Below are 18,866 nucleotides of genomic sequence, written 5' to 3'. Positions count from 1 at the left end.
ACTTCCCAACTGAAAAGATAGGCTGTGCCTTTGACTCTTCAGCGTCAGCTTTCTTTCCAAACGCTAATGGAGCAGCAGAAGTGACAGAATCCTGCTTCTCTTCTGCCCTTCCCAAAATAAACTGTGAGGCAGCTGCAGACTCTGCACTGCCAAAGGAGAAGCCTCCTTTTGTTGAAGGAGCTTCGTCCTTCTTCTCATCTGGCTTCTTAAATGCAAAAGAAGCTGATACAACCTCCTGGTCTCCAGCAGTTCCAAAAGTGAAGCCACTGACTCCGGTTTTATTCTCGTTGGCAGCCATGGCAGTAGCAGAACTTGTACCAAAAGCAAAACCTCCCAATACTGGTTCCTCTTTCTTTTCCTGCTGTCCCAGGCTCGCGGCCCCAAACCGAAATGTTGAAGGAGCCTGACTACTTGTAGATGGAAGGCCAAAGGTAAAACTGTTTCTTTTTCCTTCTTTTTTACTCTCTTCTGATTTAGATAGCGAGGATGAAACTCCACATTTGAAGTCCCCTGGTGTACTAGGACACTTAAATCCCCCAACCACATTGTTGGAGGATGCAGATTCAGAGGCAATGCCAAACTTGAAGCCCCCTTGTTCTCCAAATTTGAAACTTCCCGTGCTATCTAACGTATGAGAAGACTCAGAGGATGATGACGACTGAACACCAAATGTAAACGATGGTAAGGCAGCATTTGTGGACACAGTAGCAGTACCAAAACCTGCAGAAATAAGTGAACATCAGGTTTGTAACCCATGGGGTACCTGCAGTACACGAAGGTTTTAACAACACTCTAGTCCTGATCTTTCCAGTCAAAACTGTTTAAAAAACAACCCACCAAACAGTAAAACAGGAAAACCCCATGCTTCCTCCCTACATCAACCTTTTCACAATTGTGTTTTCTGTCTACCACCTGGCTTTAAAAAGTACACAAACTTCTTTGAAAGATCATGTTTTTAGTCTGCACTCCAAATGAACAACACGTAGGGCATGTGAAGAACAAGCATGTCATTAATGAAAGCTTTTCTCTAGAAAGGATAAATTTATTCTTGGGGAAAAGTGTGGAAACAGCTGTTATCTTATCGAGGCAATATTCCTATAGGAAAAATGAACAAGTACACCACAGCTCAAAGGAAAAAATAATTGTGCTTGAAAAGTAAGAAAATAAAAAAAAATCAGAGCAAAACAAAAAATAAAACACAGAACATGCATCCTCGTTTTAATCAGTAAGCGTTACCTTTGAGATCTGCTTTGGCGCCTGGCTTTGCACTTTCACAGGCTACACACTTTGTGGCCTCTGCTTTGTTTCGAACCGAGCAGGTCTCACAATCCCAGCTTCCTTCAGGCTTCTTAAATTTGTCTCAATCCAGAAATTCTCCAGAAGGAGCAGAAAATGTCGATGCACTGCTACTGGTCACAGGTGTTAGACCCTCTACAAGAAAAACAAGACAGTTAACCATCCTGTTTGAACATCAACTATAAAATGAACATTAACTTTTAAATTTGGTTTATCAGACCCCACAGAAATGTTCAAAACAACTCTGAGACGCCCCCCTCCACCCCAGAAAAAACAAAAGCCATCAAAAACCCACAAAGAAGTCCAAGAGAATCAACTCTGACTGAAATCCATTACCTTACCTCACGAAATTTCAGTCTTACTGTACAGGATGATTACAAAAGCCCAATCTAGCCCATCTCAAATTGTTTCATCCCAGATATATTTGCAAAGGTGTTTTTTGATGTAATGGCATATTAAGTGACGTTTAGAGTCAAAGTTAAAATCAGAATCGTATTTTAAACACAATACAACCACGCTCAAAATCAATTACAGTCGCGCACAATGGGAAACAACCCAGGACTGCCCTCAACAAGTTACCCAGCGGGTCACTCACTTTCTTGAAGCCTATCACTGACCTTCATAGGCATCTCTCTGCTTTAGCTTAAGACCAGTTAAGACTACAGCACTGTCTTGAAATCTGGCTTTGCCTCAATTACATACAAATGGTGAATAGAGGCATTTGGGCCATATTTTGGAATTATTTTTACTTATTTCTGAAAGAGAAAACACACAGCAATTTTTATCTCTTTCTATGGAGTTCTCATTTGCGCCAGTGAAAAATCAGTACGTCGTTTTTGAATTAAGTCACCCAGTCCAGCCATCTTCCCTCACCAGCTGCAAAGCAGGGCATATTTGCATTGATCCAGCTCCGTACCAATAGGTTTCACAACCGCTTCAATTTATGCGACAGGCTGGAACCTGGGCTGAGACCTCTGAAGTGCCTGTAAACCAATCCTGCAGGCAGCCTCTAATCCATCAACTGGATCTGGGAATCACGTTGCTTAAAATGTTCCATAAATGCAACGTACTTTTCTTCTGTACAAGATTCACAGAGGCTAAGATGGAAACAACAGGAAAAAATAAAAAGGACCATACCTGGTTTCTCAGACTGACAAGCTACACATTTGTTATCTTCTGCCTTATTTGATACAAGACATATTGCACAGTCCCAAGAGCCTTTCGGCTTCTTAAATTTGTCTCCAAAGTCCAGAGTGAGTGTCGTGTCAGTGCTGCTCGAGGAGGATGTCACTGTCACTGAGCTGTCTGTCACCACTGGTAATGTCAGAGCAGGCATTACTCCCGTTCCAGGTTTTGGCGTCTCACATGCTATACATTTTGTCGCTTCCGGTTTGTTTTGGACAAGACAGGTATCACAATCCCACGTTCCAGCTACTGTTTTGAATTTGTCTCCAAAGCCCAGCATCTCTGCTGGGGGCGCTGTTGGCTTTGAGGTGTCACATTGGCTTGAACTTATTGTCTGTTTCGTAGTCTCGACTGTCGATGCTTTAGTCGCTTGACAAGTTACACATTTGTTGTCTATGTCTTTGTTTTGCAGAAAAGGGTCACATGTATCAGATTGCCAGTATGATGCTTGTTTAGAAGTCTCTTTACCTGCAGAAAAAGTTGTTATTGCAGGCCTAGTATAAATCACTGTGCTTGTTGTAGGTTGTGCAGATGTAGAAGAGTGTGTTTTCAAAAATCCAAAGTCTAGGGAGCAAGAAAAAATAAGTCAGACTGTTAGCGCAGCACCTCACTACATGCAACTAAGTGACTTTACTAGGGGACAAACATTTCAACTCAGGTGCCAATGGTTATAACCAGACATTCAGACCCAGCGCAACAGGAAGGCCCCAGAAATCTTATCTAAACGGATGAAATTTCATATGCTGCACTGGCTCACAACAGAACATTTATTTAAAGCTTCATTTAACTCTTTGTTTCCGAGGAAGTTTCAAATCAAAATTTGCACTGCTTGAGACAAGTACGAACAAACAGCTGACAGGTTTGACAGCCCAACGAGGAATGGAAATAATACAATTTCATTAAGATGCGATGCCCAATCGAATCAAATTTCTAGAGCTCCTCCTTCCGTAACAGATGACTCAAATTTACTTTAGTAAATGTACGGAAGTTTGTACTTGAAGCAGCAATCCATGCAGTATTTTCCCACAGATGCTGAATATTAATTAAATAATAAAAACTCGAGACAATTGAACAACTGTCTAATTTTCTACAATATTTGTTCAAAATGCATCGCACACAGGACAACTCCTGATTCAAAGGTGGCAATTTTAACAGAAAAGACAAGCTACTAATACAGAAACACTAAAGGAAACGCATCTTGAATAGCAGCTCAAGTTGCTCGTAAATGTACATTGAACGTAGTTGTTTTGTGGTTTTTTGTTTGCTTTTTTTTTTTTTGCTGTTTTGTTTTTAAATCAGAAGTGAAGTTTTTGAACAATGTGGATTTAGATTCTGCTTCTTTTAAACTGATACAGTGAATGTCACAGATTTGCAGCTTTTGCAATATCTTTAGAACCCAAACTCTTTACTATTCTTTCTGCACCTGGGCTGAAGGTGGGACAGGAGCGTCGAGATTTACAAACATTTCCTTTTCAATTCCACAAATTGTATTTACTTAAAATGAAACATTGACCATCTAGCTAGTTCTCTTAGTACCTCATTTACAGTTACATCCTAACACATAAAGGATGTTGGGAATTGGCATACAGGACGTGGACATGTGCCCGTGGAACAATTGTTCGATCTGAGCTTGCTTTAAGCAACCAGGGGTAGGCCTTAGGAATCTCAGGGCCTGCTGTAGCTGAGCAAGCCAAGCTGCCAGAGTAACTGTGAGAAGCTCCCAGGGCAGTGACTCCCACATCGCCCAATTAAGGAACTCAGAAAATACTGTTACCAGCAGCTGGCCTCAAGGACTAGGTCTACATGACCGCTAATCACAAAGGGGGTTGTTTTCCTGACTGCTAATCAAAAGGGGGGTTCTTTTCTTGCAGGTGGGGTTGTTTTCTTATAGTTTTTTGCCTGAGTGCTTTTGACCAATAATCTTGTGTGAAACACTGTCCGCCCCTGTAAAGTTCTCTATAAAAGTTAGGCTATTCGGGCAATAAAATGGAGCAGCATGATCTGACTCTGCTGGTGTCCGTCGTGCTTTCGGCCGTGCTTCGCAACAAATGGCGCCCGAACAGGCTGGGACCTGAACAGGGCCTGAACAGACATCGCAGCGGGACAGACATCGCACCGGAGCAGGACATCGCAGCCGAGCACGGACATCGCAGCGGCACCAGGACAAACATTGCAGCGCAGCGGGACACCAGCGGCGCCGGCACATCGTAACACAGGGAGACCAGGACACCAGCGGCGCCGCGACATCACAGCGCCAAGACTGCCACACCGGAGCGCCGCCGGGACATCGGAGCTCAGCCGGGACAGCCAGGACGACCTGGGACCACTCTACACAGGACTCACGGTGAGAGACGCGGGAAACGGAACCGCGCAGGAAATTGAAGTAAAAGGGACGATAATCCCCGCACCCGCAGCCTGAGAGGTGAACGGGACGTAACGGGACGTAAACGCGGAATCCCCGCACCCGGGGGCATCTATAGAGGGTCCCTGTCAGTCATGTGTCTCGCAAAGGCTGCAACAGCATAAATAAAGGCATGGAGACACAAGCGGCGTATGATTTGCTAAAATGCTTTTTAGAAAAGCGGAGCACGCAGGGTATAGACTGCAAAAAGGATTTACCAGGATTATTAGCATATGGAGTAGCACAGGGTTGTTTTATCAATCCGGATACAGTCTTTGAACAAGCAGAGTGGCGCAAATTTGGGGACAAATTGTTTGATGAAGTTATTAAGGACAATAAGACTGCTAAAAAATTATCGAAGCCTTGGAAAGCTGTCACTAACGCCTTAGCTATACATCAGGCTGAGCAGAGAGTCGCTGCTGCCGCTACAGAGCGACTGGGATTGCCAGGAAGAGCTGCTATTGTTAACCCTCAGATGGACGAGGAAATAAGAGAGCAAAAACCAGACAGAAAAAACACAAGCCCGTTTACAGACGGTGTTCAACAGAGGCAGAGGGTGTGGAACCAAATAGCAAATGAGGCCCTACGTGAGGGTGAACACGAGATAGCTGCACAATTGGTTCCAGAGGCCTTCCCGGTAATTTACTCACCGCCGGACGCCCAGGGTAATGTTACGGTTAATCTAGTGAATTTGGACTGGAAATTGTTAACTCAGCTGCGGTCCACAGTAAATGACTCAGGTCTGAAAGGTGAACCTACGAGACAGATGCTGGACTACATTTGGGGAACAAATATTTTGCTTCCAGGAGACATACGCAACATAATGAAGTTAATTTTGACCCAACACCAGCAGCTCTTATTTAATGCCCATTGGCACGCTGCTTGTCAAGAAGCAGTCGCAGTGATAAGAGCGCCGGGGGACCCTTTACATGGGGTCACGCTGGAAGAGTTGATGGGGATAGGACTGTATTTTAGGACAGAAGCACAGGCATTGCTGGGACCTGATAAAGCCAAGGAATCAATGAGAACGGCCAGAAGAGCATTGGATTGGATAAAGGGGCCAGGGGGAATACCTTCCTACATGGGAATCAAACAGGGTAGAGAGGAACCATTTGGGCTTTTTATTGATCGCGTAGCAAACGCCATACAGGCGGCAGGGGTGCCCGATTACCTCAAGGGCATGATATTAAACCAGTGCGCAATTCAGAATAGCAACCCCTCTACCCGCACTATATTGGCTTCCTTACCCGGGACATGGACAATCGAGGAAGGGTTGGAAAGAATGGCTCAGGTACCAGTAGGCCCACAGGCTATGTTAGTAGAGGCAGTAAAGCAATTAGGTGACAGCATGCGAGAACAGGCACAGGCTGTGAAAGAGCATGTTCAGTCTACACAGAGTCAGGTCCTTGCAGCTCTCGCTCCTTTGCAAACCGCTGGTGGTCAAGTACCACCCCCTAGTAGCCAATTACCACACCGCTGCCGATGTTATCGTTGTGGTGCTTTTGGACACGTGAGACGATACTGCAAAGCTGGGGCAGTATGGTGCTCAAATTGTCAGTCGAACAATCACAAGGAAGCGGCATGTCGACGCAACGTGCCGGGAAACGGCTGCGGCCGGGGCAGCCCCTCCGGCTGCGGGGCACCCCTCGCCGCCTTCTGCGACGCCTCCGGAGAGGGGCGGCCGGAGCCGGAGGCGGCCGGGCTGGCGCATGTCAGGGCGAAGTTCAGCAGGATGGTGGAGGCCGTGGACAAGACGATGGAGAAGCGGCTCGACAGGCTGACCGGGGAGCTGGCCCAGAAGACGGCGGAGCTGCTGGAGGTGCGGGCGGCCTTCGTGCAGCTCTCGCAGAAGCAGCAGGAGGTGCAGCGGAGGGAGCGGGTGCTCAGCAGGCAGGTGGACGTGGCGGTGGAGATGATCACGGCCTTGAAGCAGCGCCTCAGCGAGTTCGAGGAGGAGGCAGAAAAAGAATTGTGGGGAAAAGCCAGGCTCCAGCACTTCATTGAGAATCTGCTGCAGCGCGTGGAGCTGGCGGAGAGGCAGCTAGAGTATTACCAAAACCAGCAGATCGCCTGCAGCCGTATAGCAGATGTTACACGCTCTTTCCTAACTAGTAATCATGTGTCTCATCCATTTGTGGTGAATGGTCAGTGGCAAAAAGAAAAGGGGGAGAGTAAGGGGCGGCAAAGACAGAAACGGTACCAGGAGGATGCCACTGACACTGACGGCACGGGTAATAGCAGTAGTATAAGTGACACAGGTGCGGGGCGGCGGCGGGCGCCAGTGTCCTGGAAATGTGATGGTGAAAAGGACTGTGACAGTGGAGAAGATGAAGAGAATTGTGGCAATGTGACTTGTAGTGCAGCAGAATTTACATGCAATAGTGGGCAATGTATTTCCAAAAGCTTTGTCTGCAATGGTCAAGGTGACTGCTCCGACCACTCGGATGAATCTTTGGAGCAGTGTGGCCGCCAGCCTGCACCTCTGGTGAGGTGTTATGTGAGTGAGGTGCAGTGCGGCTCAGGTGAAAAAGACTGTGACAGAGATCCTGATTGCAAGGATGGAAGTGATGAAATTAACTGCCCTTCTCAGACCTGCAGGCCAGACCAGTTCAGATGTGAAGATGGGAACTGTGTCCATAGGAGTAGGCAGTGCAGTGGTGTGAGAGACGGTCTGGATGGCACTGATGAAGCAAACTGTAACGATGTTATTCAGTGCTCTGGACCTGGCAAATTCAAGTGCAGAAGTGGAGAATGCATAGATATCAACAAAGTGTGTAACCAGCAGAGAGACTGCAAGGACTGGGGTGATGAGCCCCTGAAGGAATGTAACATAAATGAATGTGACTGTCCAGCTGGGTTTGAGTTTGTAGACAAGAGAAACTGTGGAGATATTGATGAATGTGTCGTGGTTTAACCCGGCCGGCAGCTAAACACCACGCAGCCGTTCGCTCACCCTCCCCCCTCCCTCTCTGGGACGGGGGAGAGAAATGGAGAGTGAAGCCCGTGAGTTGAGATAAAGACAGTTTAATAAGACAGGAAAATAATAATAACAAAAATAATAATAACAATAATAATAATAATGATACAATGGTGATAATACGAAAGTAATAATAATGTGTACAAACAAGTGATGCACAATGCAATTGCTCACCACCCGCTGACCGATGCCCAGCCTAACCCTGAGCAGTCCGGCCCCCTTCCCCCAGCTAGCCACCCCTATATATTGTTTAGCATGACGTCAGATGGTATGGAATACCCCTTTGGCTAGTTTGGGTCACCTGTCCTGGGTCTGTCCCCTCCCAGCTCTTACTGCACCCCCAGCCTGTCCGTTGGCAGGACAGAGCAAAAGGCTGAGATGTCCTTGGCTTAGTATAAGCACTGCTCTGCAACAATTAAAGCATCGGGGTGTTATCAGCACTCTTCTCATCCTAAGCCAAAACACAGCATTCCACCAGCTACTAGGAAGAAAATTAATTCTGTGCTAACTGAAACCAGGACATCTATCCACCCCTTATTCCATACCATTTATGTCATGCTCAGGTTACACTCTTTTCCGTACATTCTAATTAGTCACCTATAGTAATCATGGTAGTGATAACATACAGTGTAATATACTAATTAACATCGTACAATTCAGTTCATGGGCTATTCTCACCCAGTATTAAATCTCGTTGAGGTACACACCGCACCTCTCCGTTCTTTTGCATCACCCACCAAGTGTATCCAGGTCCCTGAGAGAAAACAATTCCACGAATAGGTTTGCCTTTTCCTGAGGCAGGAGTAGCCCAGACTGTTTTACCCAGCATATTTTTTACATGCACTACAGGAACTTTATCCCCATCTACAGTACGTAACAGGTTTGATTGGGCAGGTCCAGCTCGGTTGGTAGATCCCCTAGTATTGACTAACCAGGTGGCCTTTGCCAAATGCGTATCCCAGTTTTTGAACGTCCCAGCGCCCATTGCTTTCAAGGTAGTCTTTAACAGGCCATTGTATCGTTCAACTTTCCCGGAGGCTGGTGCATGATAGGGGATGTGATACACCCATTCAATACCATGTTCTTTGGCCCAAGTGTCTATAAGGTTGTTTCGGAAGTGAGTCCCATTGTCTGATTCTATTCTTTCTGGGGTGCCATGTCGCCATAGGACTTGCTTTTCAAGGCCCAGGATGGTGTTCCGGGCGGTGGCATGAGGCACAGGATATGTTTCCAGCCATCCGGTGGTTGCTTCCACCATTGTAAGTACGTGGCGCTTGCCATTGCGAGTTTGAGGGAGTGTGATGTAATCAATCTGCCAGGCCTCTCCATATTTATATTTCAGCCATCGTCCTCCATACCAAAGAGGCTTTGACCGTTTGGCTTGCTTGATTGCAGCACATGTTTCACAGTCATGAATAACCTGTGCTATAGCGTCCATGGTCAAGTCCACCCCTCGATCACGAGCCCATCTGTATGTTGCGTCTCTACCTTGATGGCCTGAGGTGTCATGGGCCCATCGGGCTATAAATAATTCACCTTTATGCTGCCAATCCAGGTCCACCTGAGCTACTTCAATCTTAGCAGCCTGATCCACCTGCTGGTTGTTTTGATGTTCTTCAGTAGCCCGATTCTTGGGCACATGAGCATCTACGTGGCGTACTTTCACAGCCAGGTTCTCTACCCGAGCAGCAATATCTTGCCACAATGCAGCAGCCCAGATGGGTTTGCCCCTACGCTGCCAGTTGTTTTGCTTCCATTGCTGTAACCATCCCCACAGGGCATTTGCTACCATCCATGAATCGGTGTAGAGATAGAGAACTGGCCATTTTTCTCGTTCAGCAATGTCTAAAGCCAGCTGAATGGCTTTCACTTCTGCAAACTGACTCGATTCACCTTCTCCCTCAGCAGCTTCTGCAACTCGTCGCGTAGGACTCCATACAGCAGCCTTCCATCTCCGATGCTTCCCCACAATATGACAGGACCCATCAGTGAACAGGGCATATTTCTTTTCATTCTCTGGCAATTGGTTGTACAGTGGGGCTTCTTCAGCACGACCCACCTCCTCCTCTGATGATATCCCAAAGTATTTGCCTTCTGGCCAGTCCATGATCACTTCCAATATTCCTGGGCGACTGGGGTTTCCTATTCGAGCCCGCTGAGTAATCAGTGCAACCCACTTGCTCCATGTAGCATCAGTTGCATGATGCGTAGAGGGGACCCTTCCCTTGAACATCCAGCCTAGTACTGGCAATCGGGGTGCTAGGAGGAGTTGCGCTTCAGTACCGACCACCTCCGAAGCAGATCGAACTCCTTCATATGCTGCCAATATCTCCTTTTCAGTTGGAGTATAGCGGGCCTCAGATCCTCTGTATCCCCGACTCCAAAACCCCAGGGGCCGACCTCGAGTTTCCCCAGGTTCTTTCTGCCAGAGGCTCCAGGTGGGGCCATTCTCCCCGGCTGCAGTGTAGAGCACATTCTTTACATCTGGTCCTGTTCGAACTGGCCCAAGGGCTACTGCATGGACTATTTCCTGCTTGATTTGTTCAAAGGCTTGTCGTTGTTCAGGGCCCCATTCAAACTCATTCTTCTTACGGGTTACTTGGTAGAGTGGGTTTACAATCAGACTGTAATTTGGGATGTGCATTCTCCAAAACCCCACAACACCTAGGAAAGTCTGTGTTTCTTTTTTGTTAGTTGGTGGAGACATAGCTGTTATTTTGTTGATCACATCCATTGGGATTTGACGACGTCCATCTTGCCATTTTATTCCTAAAAACTGGATCTCTCGTGCAGGTCCTTTGACTTTATTTTGTTTTATGGCAAAACCGGCTTTCAGAAGGATTTGGACTATTTTCTTCCCTTTCTCGAAAACTTCCTCTGCTGTGTCACCCCACACAATAATGTCATCGATGTACTGCAGGTGTTCAGGAGCTTCCCCCTGCTCTAGCGCAGACTGGATCAGCCCATGACAAATGGTAGGGCTGTGTTTCCACCCCTGGGGCAGCCTATTCCAAGTATATTGGACTCCCCTCCAAGTGAAGGCAAATTGTGGCCTGCACTCTGCTGCTAGAGGGATGGAGAAAAATGCATTAGCGATATCAATTGTGGCGTACCACTTGGCTGCCTTCGATTCAAGTTCATACTGAAGTTCCAGCATGTCCGGCACTGCAGCACTCAGTGGTGGCGTGACTTCGTTCAGGCCGCGATAGTCCACTGTTAGTCTCCACTCGCCATTAGACTTTCGCACTGGCCATATGGGACTATTGAAAGGTGAATGAGTCTTGCTGATCACTCCTTGGCTCTCCAATTGACGAATTAGCTTATGGATGGGGATCAGGGAGTCTCGGTTAGTGCGATATTGCCGCCGGTGCACAGTTGTGGTAGCGATTGGCACTTGCTGTTTTTCGACCCTCAGCAACCCCACAACAGAGGGGTCCTCTGAGAGACCAGGCAAGGTAGATAATTGTTTAATGCCCTCTGTCTCTAAGGCAGCTATACCAAAAGCCCACCGGAACCCTTTTGGGTCCTTGCAATATCCTCTTCTAAGATAGTCTATGCCAAGGATACATGGAGCATCCGGGCCAGTCACAATGCGGTGCTTTTCCCACTCATTCCCAGTCAGACTCACTTCAGCCTCCAATACAGTCAACTGCTGAGATCCCCCTGTCACTCCACAAATATAGATGGGCTCTGGTCCTTTATAGCTCGATGGCATTATAGTACATTGTGCACCGGTGTCTACTAAAGCCTTATACCTCTGTGCGCGTGATGTGCCAGGCCATCGAATCCACACAGTCCAATAAACTCGATTGTCCCTTTCCTCCCCCTGGCTGGAGGCAGGGCCCCCCTAATCCTGGTCAGAATCTTCCTCGGTTCTGTGTTTGAAGGACTGTCTGCTGGAAGTTGGAGCAGCAAACTTTTCAGAGAATCCCTTTTTCCTGATTGTTTTCTTTTGCAACTCACGTACCCGTGCCTCTAGGGTCGCGGTAGATTTTCCATCCCATTTTCTCATGTCCTCTCCATGGTCTCGTAAGTAAAACCACAGGGTGGCACGGGGTGAGTACCCACCATAGCGTCTTCCTTGTGTGGGTGAACGCCTGCCCCTGACAGCTGAGACACTGCTTTGTACAGGTACGGAGGAGAATAATTTCTCTTCAAGTTGGTGAAGCTTTTCAGAAAGTGTTTTCTCCCAGGTGTTCTCTTTCGGTCGTTGGACACTGGTTGGTTCAGGTTGGGGGGAAGATAGATTCTCTTTAAGTTGGTGGACCTCTTCAGAAAGTTTCTCCACAGCTGAGACGCAGGCCTGTAAGGAAGAGGAGAGACTTTCTTCGTACTGCCGGAGTTGTTTAGCCGCTTCATCCACTGTGGGTTCCTCATCCTCTTTCCAGGCCATTATTGCCAATGAGCTGGCATATGATGATGGTGCACTCCGTACAAACTTCCGCCACATGGGTCGTGTACACTTGACTTCATCTGGGTCTTTGGATGTTTGTCTGAGGTCTGGATCCTCATAAATCACTTCCCGTACGGCTAATTCCCTCAGGTACTGGATTCCCTTCTCCATAGTGGTCCACTTGCCTGATAGACATAAAAGTTCTTCCTTGAAGGGATACCTTTCCCTCACAGCTGAGAGGAGACGCCTCCAGAGGCTGGTGGGTTGTGCTCCATCTGCAATTGCTTTGTCAATGCCGGCGTCTCGAGCAAGGGATCCCAACCGTCTGGCTTCCCTGCCGTCTAATTCCACACAATTGGCTCCAGAGTCCCAGCACCGGAGCAGCCAGGTGACAAGCTGCTCACCTATACAGCGACCAAAATCTTTTCGCACATCTCGTAGCTCGCGCTCGTTTAGGCTTCGGGTAGTTACTGTTGCTTTTTCGGCATCCTCATCTTCCTCCTCCTGAATCCTTGATGGCCCAGCGTCGTCGTCATCTTCATCATCTTTATACCTAGTTTTGGCAGAAGCCTTACCTGGATTGGCAGAAGACTCTCTGCGTTCTAAACGACCTGAATTTCTATACCATATTTTCACCTTCTCTACAGGGGCAGCTTGCACTGCTACTGCTCGTTTCTCTGACTTTGTTACAGGGTCTGCCACAGGGGTTGGAATGCCCTCTGCAGGGGCAGCTTGCACTGCTACTGCTCGTTTCTCTGACCCCGTTACAGGGATTGGAATACCCTCTGCAGGGTCAACTTGCACTGCTACAGCTTGTTTCTCTGACACGGCCACAGGAGCTGGAGCGGCTGCAGGAGCTGGAGCTGGAGCAGTTGCAGGAGCTGGGACTGGAGTAGCGGCAGGAGCTGGAGCTGGAGCGGTTGCAGGAGCTGGAGCTGGAGCGGCTGCAGGAGCTGGGATTGGAGTAGCGGCAGGAGCTGGAGCTGGAGTGGCTGCAGGAGCTGGAGCTGGAGCGGTTGCAGGAGCTGGAACTGGAGCGGCTGCAGGAACCGGATCTGTAGCGGCTGCCGAGTCCACCGTAGGGGTCACAGTGGCCGTTGGATCTGTCACTAAGTTGATAGCAGTATCAATGGCAGCTCGATAGGCATGAGCCAGGCCCCAGCACGTTACAATGATTTGTGTTACTTTGGAACTGCCAGAATCATGACACCTTTTTTTCAAGCATTCTGCCAGTTTTTGAGGATTTTGCCATTGCTCAGGGGTGAATTTCCAACACACTCGGGGTGCCAACTGCTCTAGATGCCTGCCCATATCCACCCATACTCCCTGCCACCCACAACTATCCTGCCTCCGGGCAGATCTCCGGATGAGCTTCCCAAGTAGTTGTTTAACTTTAAGCAGAACCTGAAGTGCATTCATGAGGCAGAACAACAAGACTATGGTATTCTGAGTATCCCAATAATATTCAATATCTTGGAGAGCTATTTTGACAAGCTCAGGGGATAAGAGGGTGGTGAAGGAGGAAGGCAGAGTGATCCAGGAGGATACAGGGGTGGTGAAGGAGAAAGGGAGAGTAATCAAGTAAGAAAAATTATCTTCCCCTTTTCCCTCCACAGATTGACTCTCTAACGGAGAAAAACAATAGGTATAATTGCTAATAGTTCCCAAGATACTGTTTCCAAAGTACAGAGTCCACGATATTACTGAGTATGAATACCAAGTTAGAGTCATGACCAGATATCTTATCGTCTCATAAGCCATTGCTATAATACTCAGTACCATAATGATCTGAAACCAGGGCCCAGAGAGGATAAACAACACTACAGAGAGAAAATACGGAAAATAATGTACTATAATACTCAATTTGGAAAACAGGCGCAGCAGAGTTGAGATTAAAGCAATCAGCATCATGACAAGTGACTATTAAGCAGGTCTAATCCTTACACCAATTTTAGTTTAACACACTCTGATCAGATCTGCCGTTATCTCAACCTTTCGGGCCCCACGTTGGGCGCCAAAAAGGCTGTCGTGGTTTAACCCGGCCGGCAGCTAAACACCACGCAGCCGTTCGCTCACCCTCCCCCCTCCCTCTCTGGGACGGGGGAGAGAAATGGAGAGTGAAGCCCGTGAGTTGAGATAAAGACAGTTTAATAAGACAGGAAAATAATAATAACAAAAATAATAATAACAATAATAATAATAATGATACAATGGTGATAATACGAAAGTAATAGTATGTACAAACAAGTGATGCACAATGCAATTGCTCACCACCCGCTGACCGATGCCCAGCCTAACCCCGAGCAGTCCGGCCCCCTCCCCCCAGCTAGCCACCCCTATATATTGTTTAGCATGACATCAGATGGTATGGAATACCCCTTTGGCTAGTTTGGGTCACCTGTCCTGGGTCTGTCCCCTCCCAGCTCATGCTGCACCCCCAGCCTGCCTGTTGGCAGGACAGAGCAAAAGGCTGAGATGTCCTTGGCTTAGTATAAGCACTGCTCTGCAATAATTAAAGCATCGGGGTGTTACCAGCACTCTTCTCATCCTAAGCCAAAACACAGCATTCCACCAGCTACTAGGAAGAAAATTAATTCTGTGCTAACTGAAACAAGGACAGTATCAAATAAGGCAGAAGATAACAAATGTGTAGCTTGTCAGTCTGAGAAACCAGGTATGGTCCTTTTTATTTTTTCCTGTTGTTTCCATCTTAGCCTCTGTGAATCTTGTACAGAAGAAAAGTACGTTGCATTTATGGAACATTTTAAGCAACGTGATTCCCAGATCCAGTTGATGGATTAGAGGCTGTCTGCAGGATTGGTTTACAGGCACTTCAGAGGTCTCAGCCCAGGTTCCAGCCTGTCGCATAAATTGAAGCGGTTGTGAAACCTATTGGTACGGAGCTGGATCAATGCAAATATGCCCTGCTTTGCAGCTGGTGAGGGAAGATGGCTGGACTGGGTGACTTAATTCAAAAATGACGTACTGATTTTTCACTGGCGCAAATGAGAACTCCATAGAAAGAGTTAAAAATTGTTTTTTTTTTTTTCTCTTTCAGAAATAAGTAAAAATAATTCCAAAATATGGCCCAAATGCCTCTATTCACCATTTGTATGTAATTGAGGCAAAGCCAGATTTCAAGACAGTGCTGTAGTCTTAACTGGTATTAAGCTAAAGCAGAGAGATGCCTATGAAGGTCAGTGATAGGCTTCAAGAAAGTGAGTGACCCGCTGGGTAACTTGTTGAGGGCAGTCCTGGGTTGTTTCCCATTGTGCGCGACTGTAATTGATTTTGAGCGTGGTTGTATTGTTTTTAAAATACGATTCTGATTTTAACGTTGACTCTAAACGTCACTTAATATGCCATTACATCAAAAAACACCTTTGCAAATATATCTGGGATGAAACAAATTGAGATGGACTAGATTGGGCTTTTGTAATCATCCTGTACAGTAAGACTAAAATTTCGTGAGGTAAGGTAATGGATTTCAGTCAGAGTTGATTCTCTTGGACTTCTTTGTGGGTTTTTGATGGCTTTTGTTTTTTCTGGGGTGGAGGGGGGCGTCTCAGAGTTGTTTTGAACATTTCTGTGGGGTCTAATAAACCAAATTTAAAAGTTAATGTTCATTTTATAGTTGATGTTCAAACAGGATGGTTAACTGTCTTGTTTTTCTTGTAGAGGGTCTAACACCTGTGACCAGTAGCAGTGCATTGACGTTTTCTGCCCCTTCTGGAGAATTTCTGGATTGAGACAAATTTAAGAAGCCTGAAGGAAGCTGGGATTGTGAGACCTGCTCGGTTCGAAACAAAGCAGAGGCCACAAAGTGTGTAGCCTGTGAAAGTGCAAAGCCAGGCGCCAAAGCAGATCTCAAAGGTAACGCTTACTGATTAAAACGAGGATGCATGTTCTGTGTTTTATTTTTCGTTTTGCTCTGATTTTTTTTTTTATTTTCTTACTTTTCAAGCACAATTATTTTTTCCTTTGAGCTGTGGTGTACTTGTTCATTTTTCCTATAGGAATATTGCCTCGATAAGATAACAGCTGTTTCCACACTTTTCCCCAAGAATAAATTTATCCTTTCTAGAGAAAAACTTTCATTAATGACATGCTTGTTCTTCACATGCCCTACGTGTTGTTCATTTGGAGTGCAGACTAAAAACATGATCTTTCAAAGAAGTTTGTGTACTTTTTAAAGCCAGGTGGTAGACAGAAAACACAATTGTGAAAAGGTTGATGTAGGGAGGAAGCATGGCGTTTTCTTGTTTTACTGTTTGGTGGGTTGTTTTTTAAACAGTTTTGACTGGAAAGATCAGGACTAGAGTGTTGTTAAAACCTTCGTGTACTGCAGGTACCCCATGGGTTACAAACCTGATGTTCACTTATTTCTGCAGGTTTTGGTTCTGCTACTGTGTCGACAAATGCTGCCTTACCATCATTTACATTTGGTGTTCAGTCGTCCTCATCCTCTGAGTCTTCTCATACGTTAGATAGCATGGGAAGTTTCAAATTTGGAGAACAAGGGGGCTTCAAGTTTGGCATTGCCTCTGAATCTGCATCCTCCAACAATGTGGTTGGGGGATTTAAGTTTCCTAGTACACCAGGGGCCTTCAAATTTGGAGTTTCATTCTATCTTTTGTCTTCGCTTGTCTGCTTATGTCCATCAAAGAAGAACTCTGAAACTATACTAGAAAAAAATTGGCGAGATTCGATATGTTCGTGTACTAGAGCTTTAGAAAAAGTTTAATTCATGCATTGTGTGTTTTCTGCCCTAGTTACTGATATGTACACAATTAGCAGCAATTCCTTTTTTGATCTCAAAGAGTTTTGACACTAGGTTTAGGCAAAAAATTGTGACACCTTAAGGAACTTAAGGAACTTAATCTTGTACAAGCACAGAAGTTGGACTGTCTCAATGCTAGCAGTACAGCTGGTGGTAAAATCATTAGTATGGTGAAATAGAGGCCTCACCCGAGCGTTTTTCAGAGAAACAAGAGATGAGAGCGAGGATCTTACTCCCATGTACTTGTGCCTGTGCTACAGAGCGTAGTGCTGTTTCTCTACTACTACGAAAGTCCAAAAATCACTTAACAGTCACTACACAGTTCTGCTTTCCTTTACTTTGTTAAAAGGCTGCAGTAGAGGATTGGAGTTCTTATTGATGATCACTGCGTGGAAAAATTCTGATTGCTAACTGTCATTTGTATGACTTACCAGCCATGCTTTAGAGTATGGAATTCAGTATTAATTCCAGAAGTGGTCAGGGAAAGGACGTTGGCTAGTAATCCTGAACAAAAGCAGTGTTGAGGGCTATACTGATTTTAATCGCAGTATTCTTCTAGTTGATCTGTTCCTGAACAGATCTGTTTTGGGGAGATTTGGTGGCAGGGGAGGTGTGTGTGTTTGTTTGCTTCCCCTTCTAGTTAAAGTTCTGGGGTTTGGTTTAGTCAGGAAAATTTCATGAGGCACCTTGTGTAAAAGGAAGTGTTAACCAGCATTTTTCACCATGATGTAGTCCCTTAAAAGTGTCGTAGATGAAAAGGGGCCATAAAGGCTGAGGGAAAAAGTTAGTGGGAAACTGAGAGCAGGAACACATTCAGTAATGAGAGAGCAGCAGCTTAGGGAAAGCTGATGAATGACTTTAGCAGATAGTTCTATTTGAAGTGTAAAACAACACTCAGTACTTTGTAACAGTGGTCTTAACAGCAGGTTCTTCTCCATGGCTCCTAAAAGCACGTCTTCAAGGCATTCAGGTGCAGTGAACTTAGCTGTAAGAGTTGGGCTGGTAAGCTTGGCCTGATCTGAAGCTGTAGGCACAGGGCTGTCATTTCTGAACAGGCTACAAAAGAAGCTGTACCACTGTGCTTTTCAGTGCTCCCTTTAGCAAGGCCATAAAACTGGTGCAGGCAATTGATGTTGTTCTTATAAGAGTACCTGAAAGATATTTTTGTTTGAAGAGGTCAGAGGTACTGCTTAATACTGGTTCAGATAATTACAGCCAACTCTTGGTGTTTGTGACCAATACATAAAGCCTCGAGACTGCAGGGGGGCGTCCTTGCTCATCACAAGTCTTCCACTCCTTGATTTGTGGATGGCAGCAATCAGCATGTTAAATCTGGATCTGACGGAATCACCAGTACCTGGAGCGTAACCGAGGTGTCGTTCAGGATTGCTCTTTGTACAGGGATTGAAACGGAGTCTGCTGTAGTTCCTTTGGCGTCTTGCAGTGGCTCATGTCGTGTTCTTCCTCTCAGATCAAGGAGCAGCAAAACCATCCTTCAGCTTTTTGAGCTCTGCTTCCTCCAGCGCAGCCATACCCACCACTTCAGCCAACAGCAGCAGCGTGTTTGGCAGCGTCACCTCTTCCTCCAACCCTGCACCGGTCCCTGCACCTTTTGTGTTTGGACAAGCCAGCAACACTGTGAGCAGCTCCACATTTGGCAACTCTGCAGAATCTACGACATCTCAGTCCTTTGGCTTCTCCCAAGAAAACAAACCAGCAACCACATCTTCCAGCACTGGTGTAGCCGTTGCTCCGTTTGTCTTCGGTTCAGGAGCCAGCAGTAGCAATGCAAACCCTGGATTTACCTTTGGAGCCACAACCACATCAAGTTCAA

General features: G+C 46.4%; 1 protein-coding gene across 1 annotated transcript in view; it reads left to right on the top strand.

Moving 5' to 3' along the window:
• The window catches only part of LOC113841966 (uncharacterized), a 239,863-nt gene that overhangs the window by 175,970 nt on the left and 45,027 nt on the right, over positions 1–18,866 (top strand). The gene's annotated exons all lie outside the window — the stretch shown is intronic.

The sequence above is a fragment of the Anas platyrhynchos genome, chromosome 2 (assembly GCF_047663525.1).
Source record: "Anas platyrhynchos isolate ZD024472 breed Pekin duck chromosome 2, IASCAAS_PekinDuck_T2T, whole genome shotgun sequence".
NCBI classification, from domain to species: domain Eukaryota; kingdom Metazoa; phylum Chordata; class Aves; order Anseriformes; family Anatidae; genus Anas; species Anas platyrhynchos.
The sequence above is the reverse complement of the archived record's forward strand: the minus strand, read 5'-3'. Positions and strand labels throughout refer to the sequence as shown.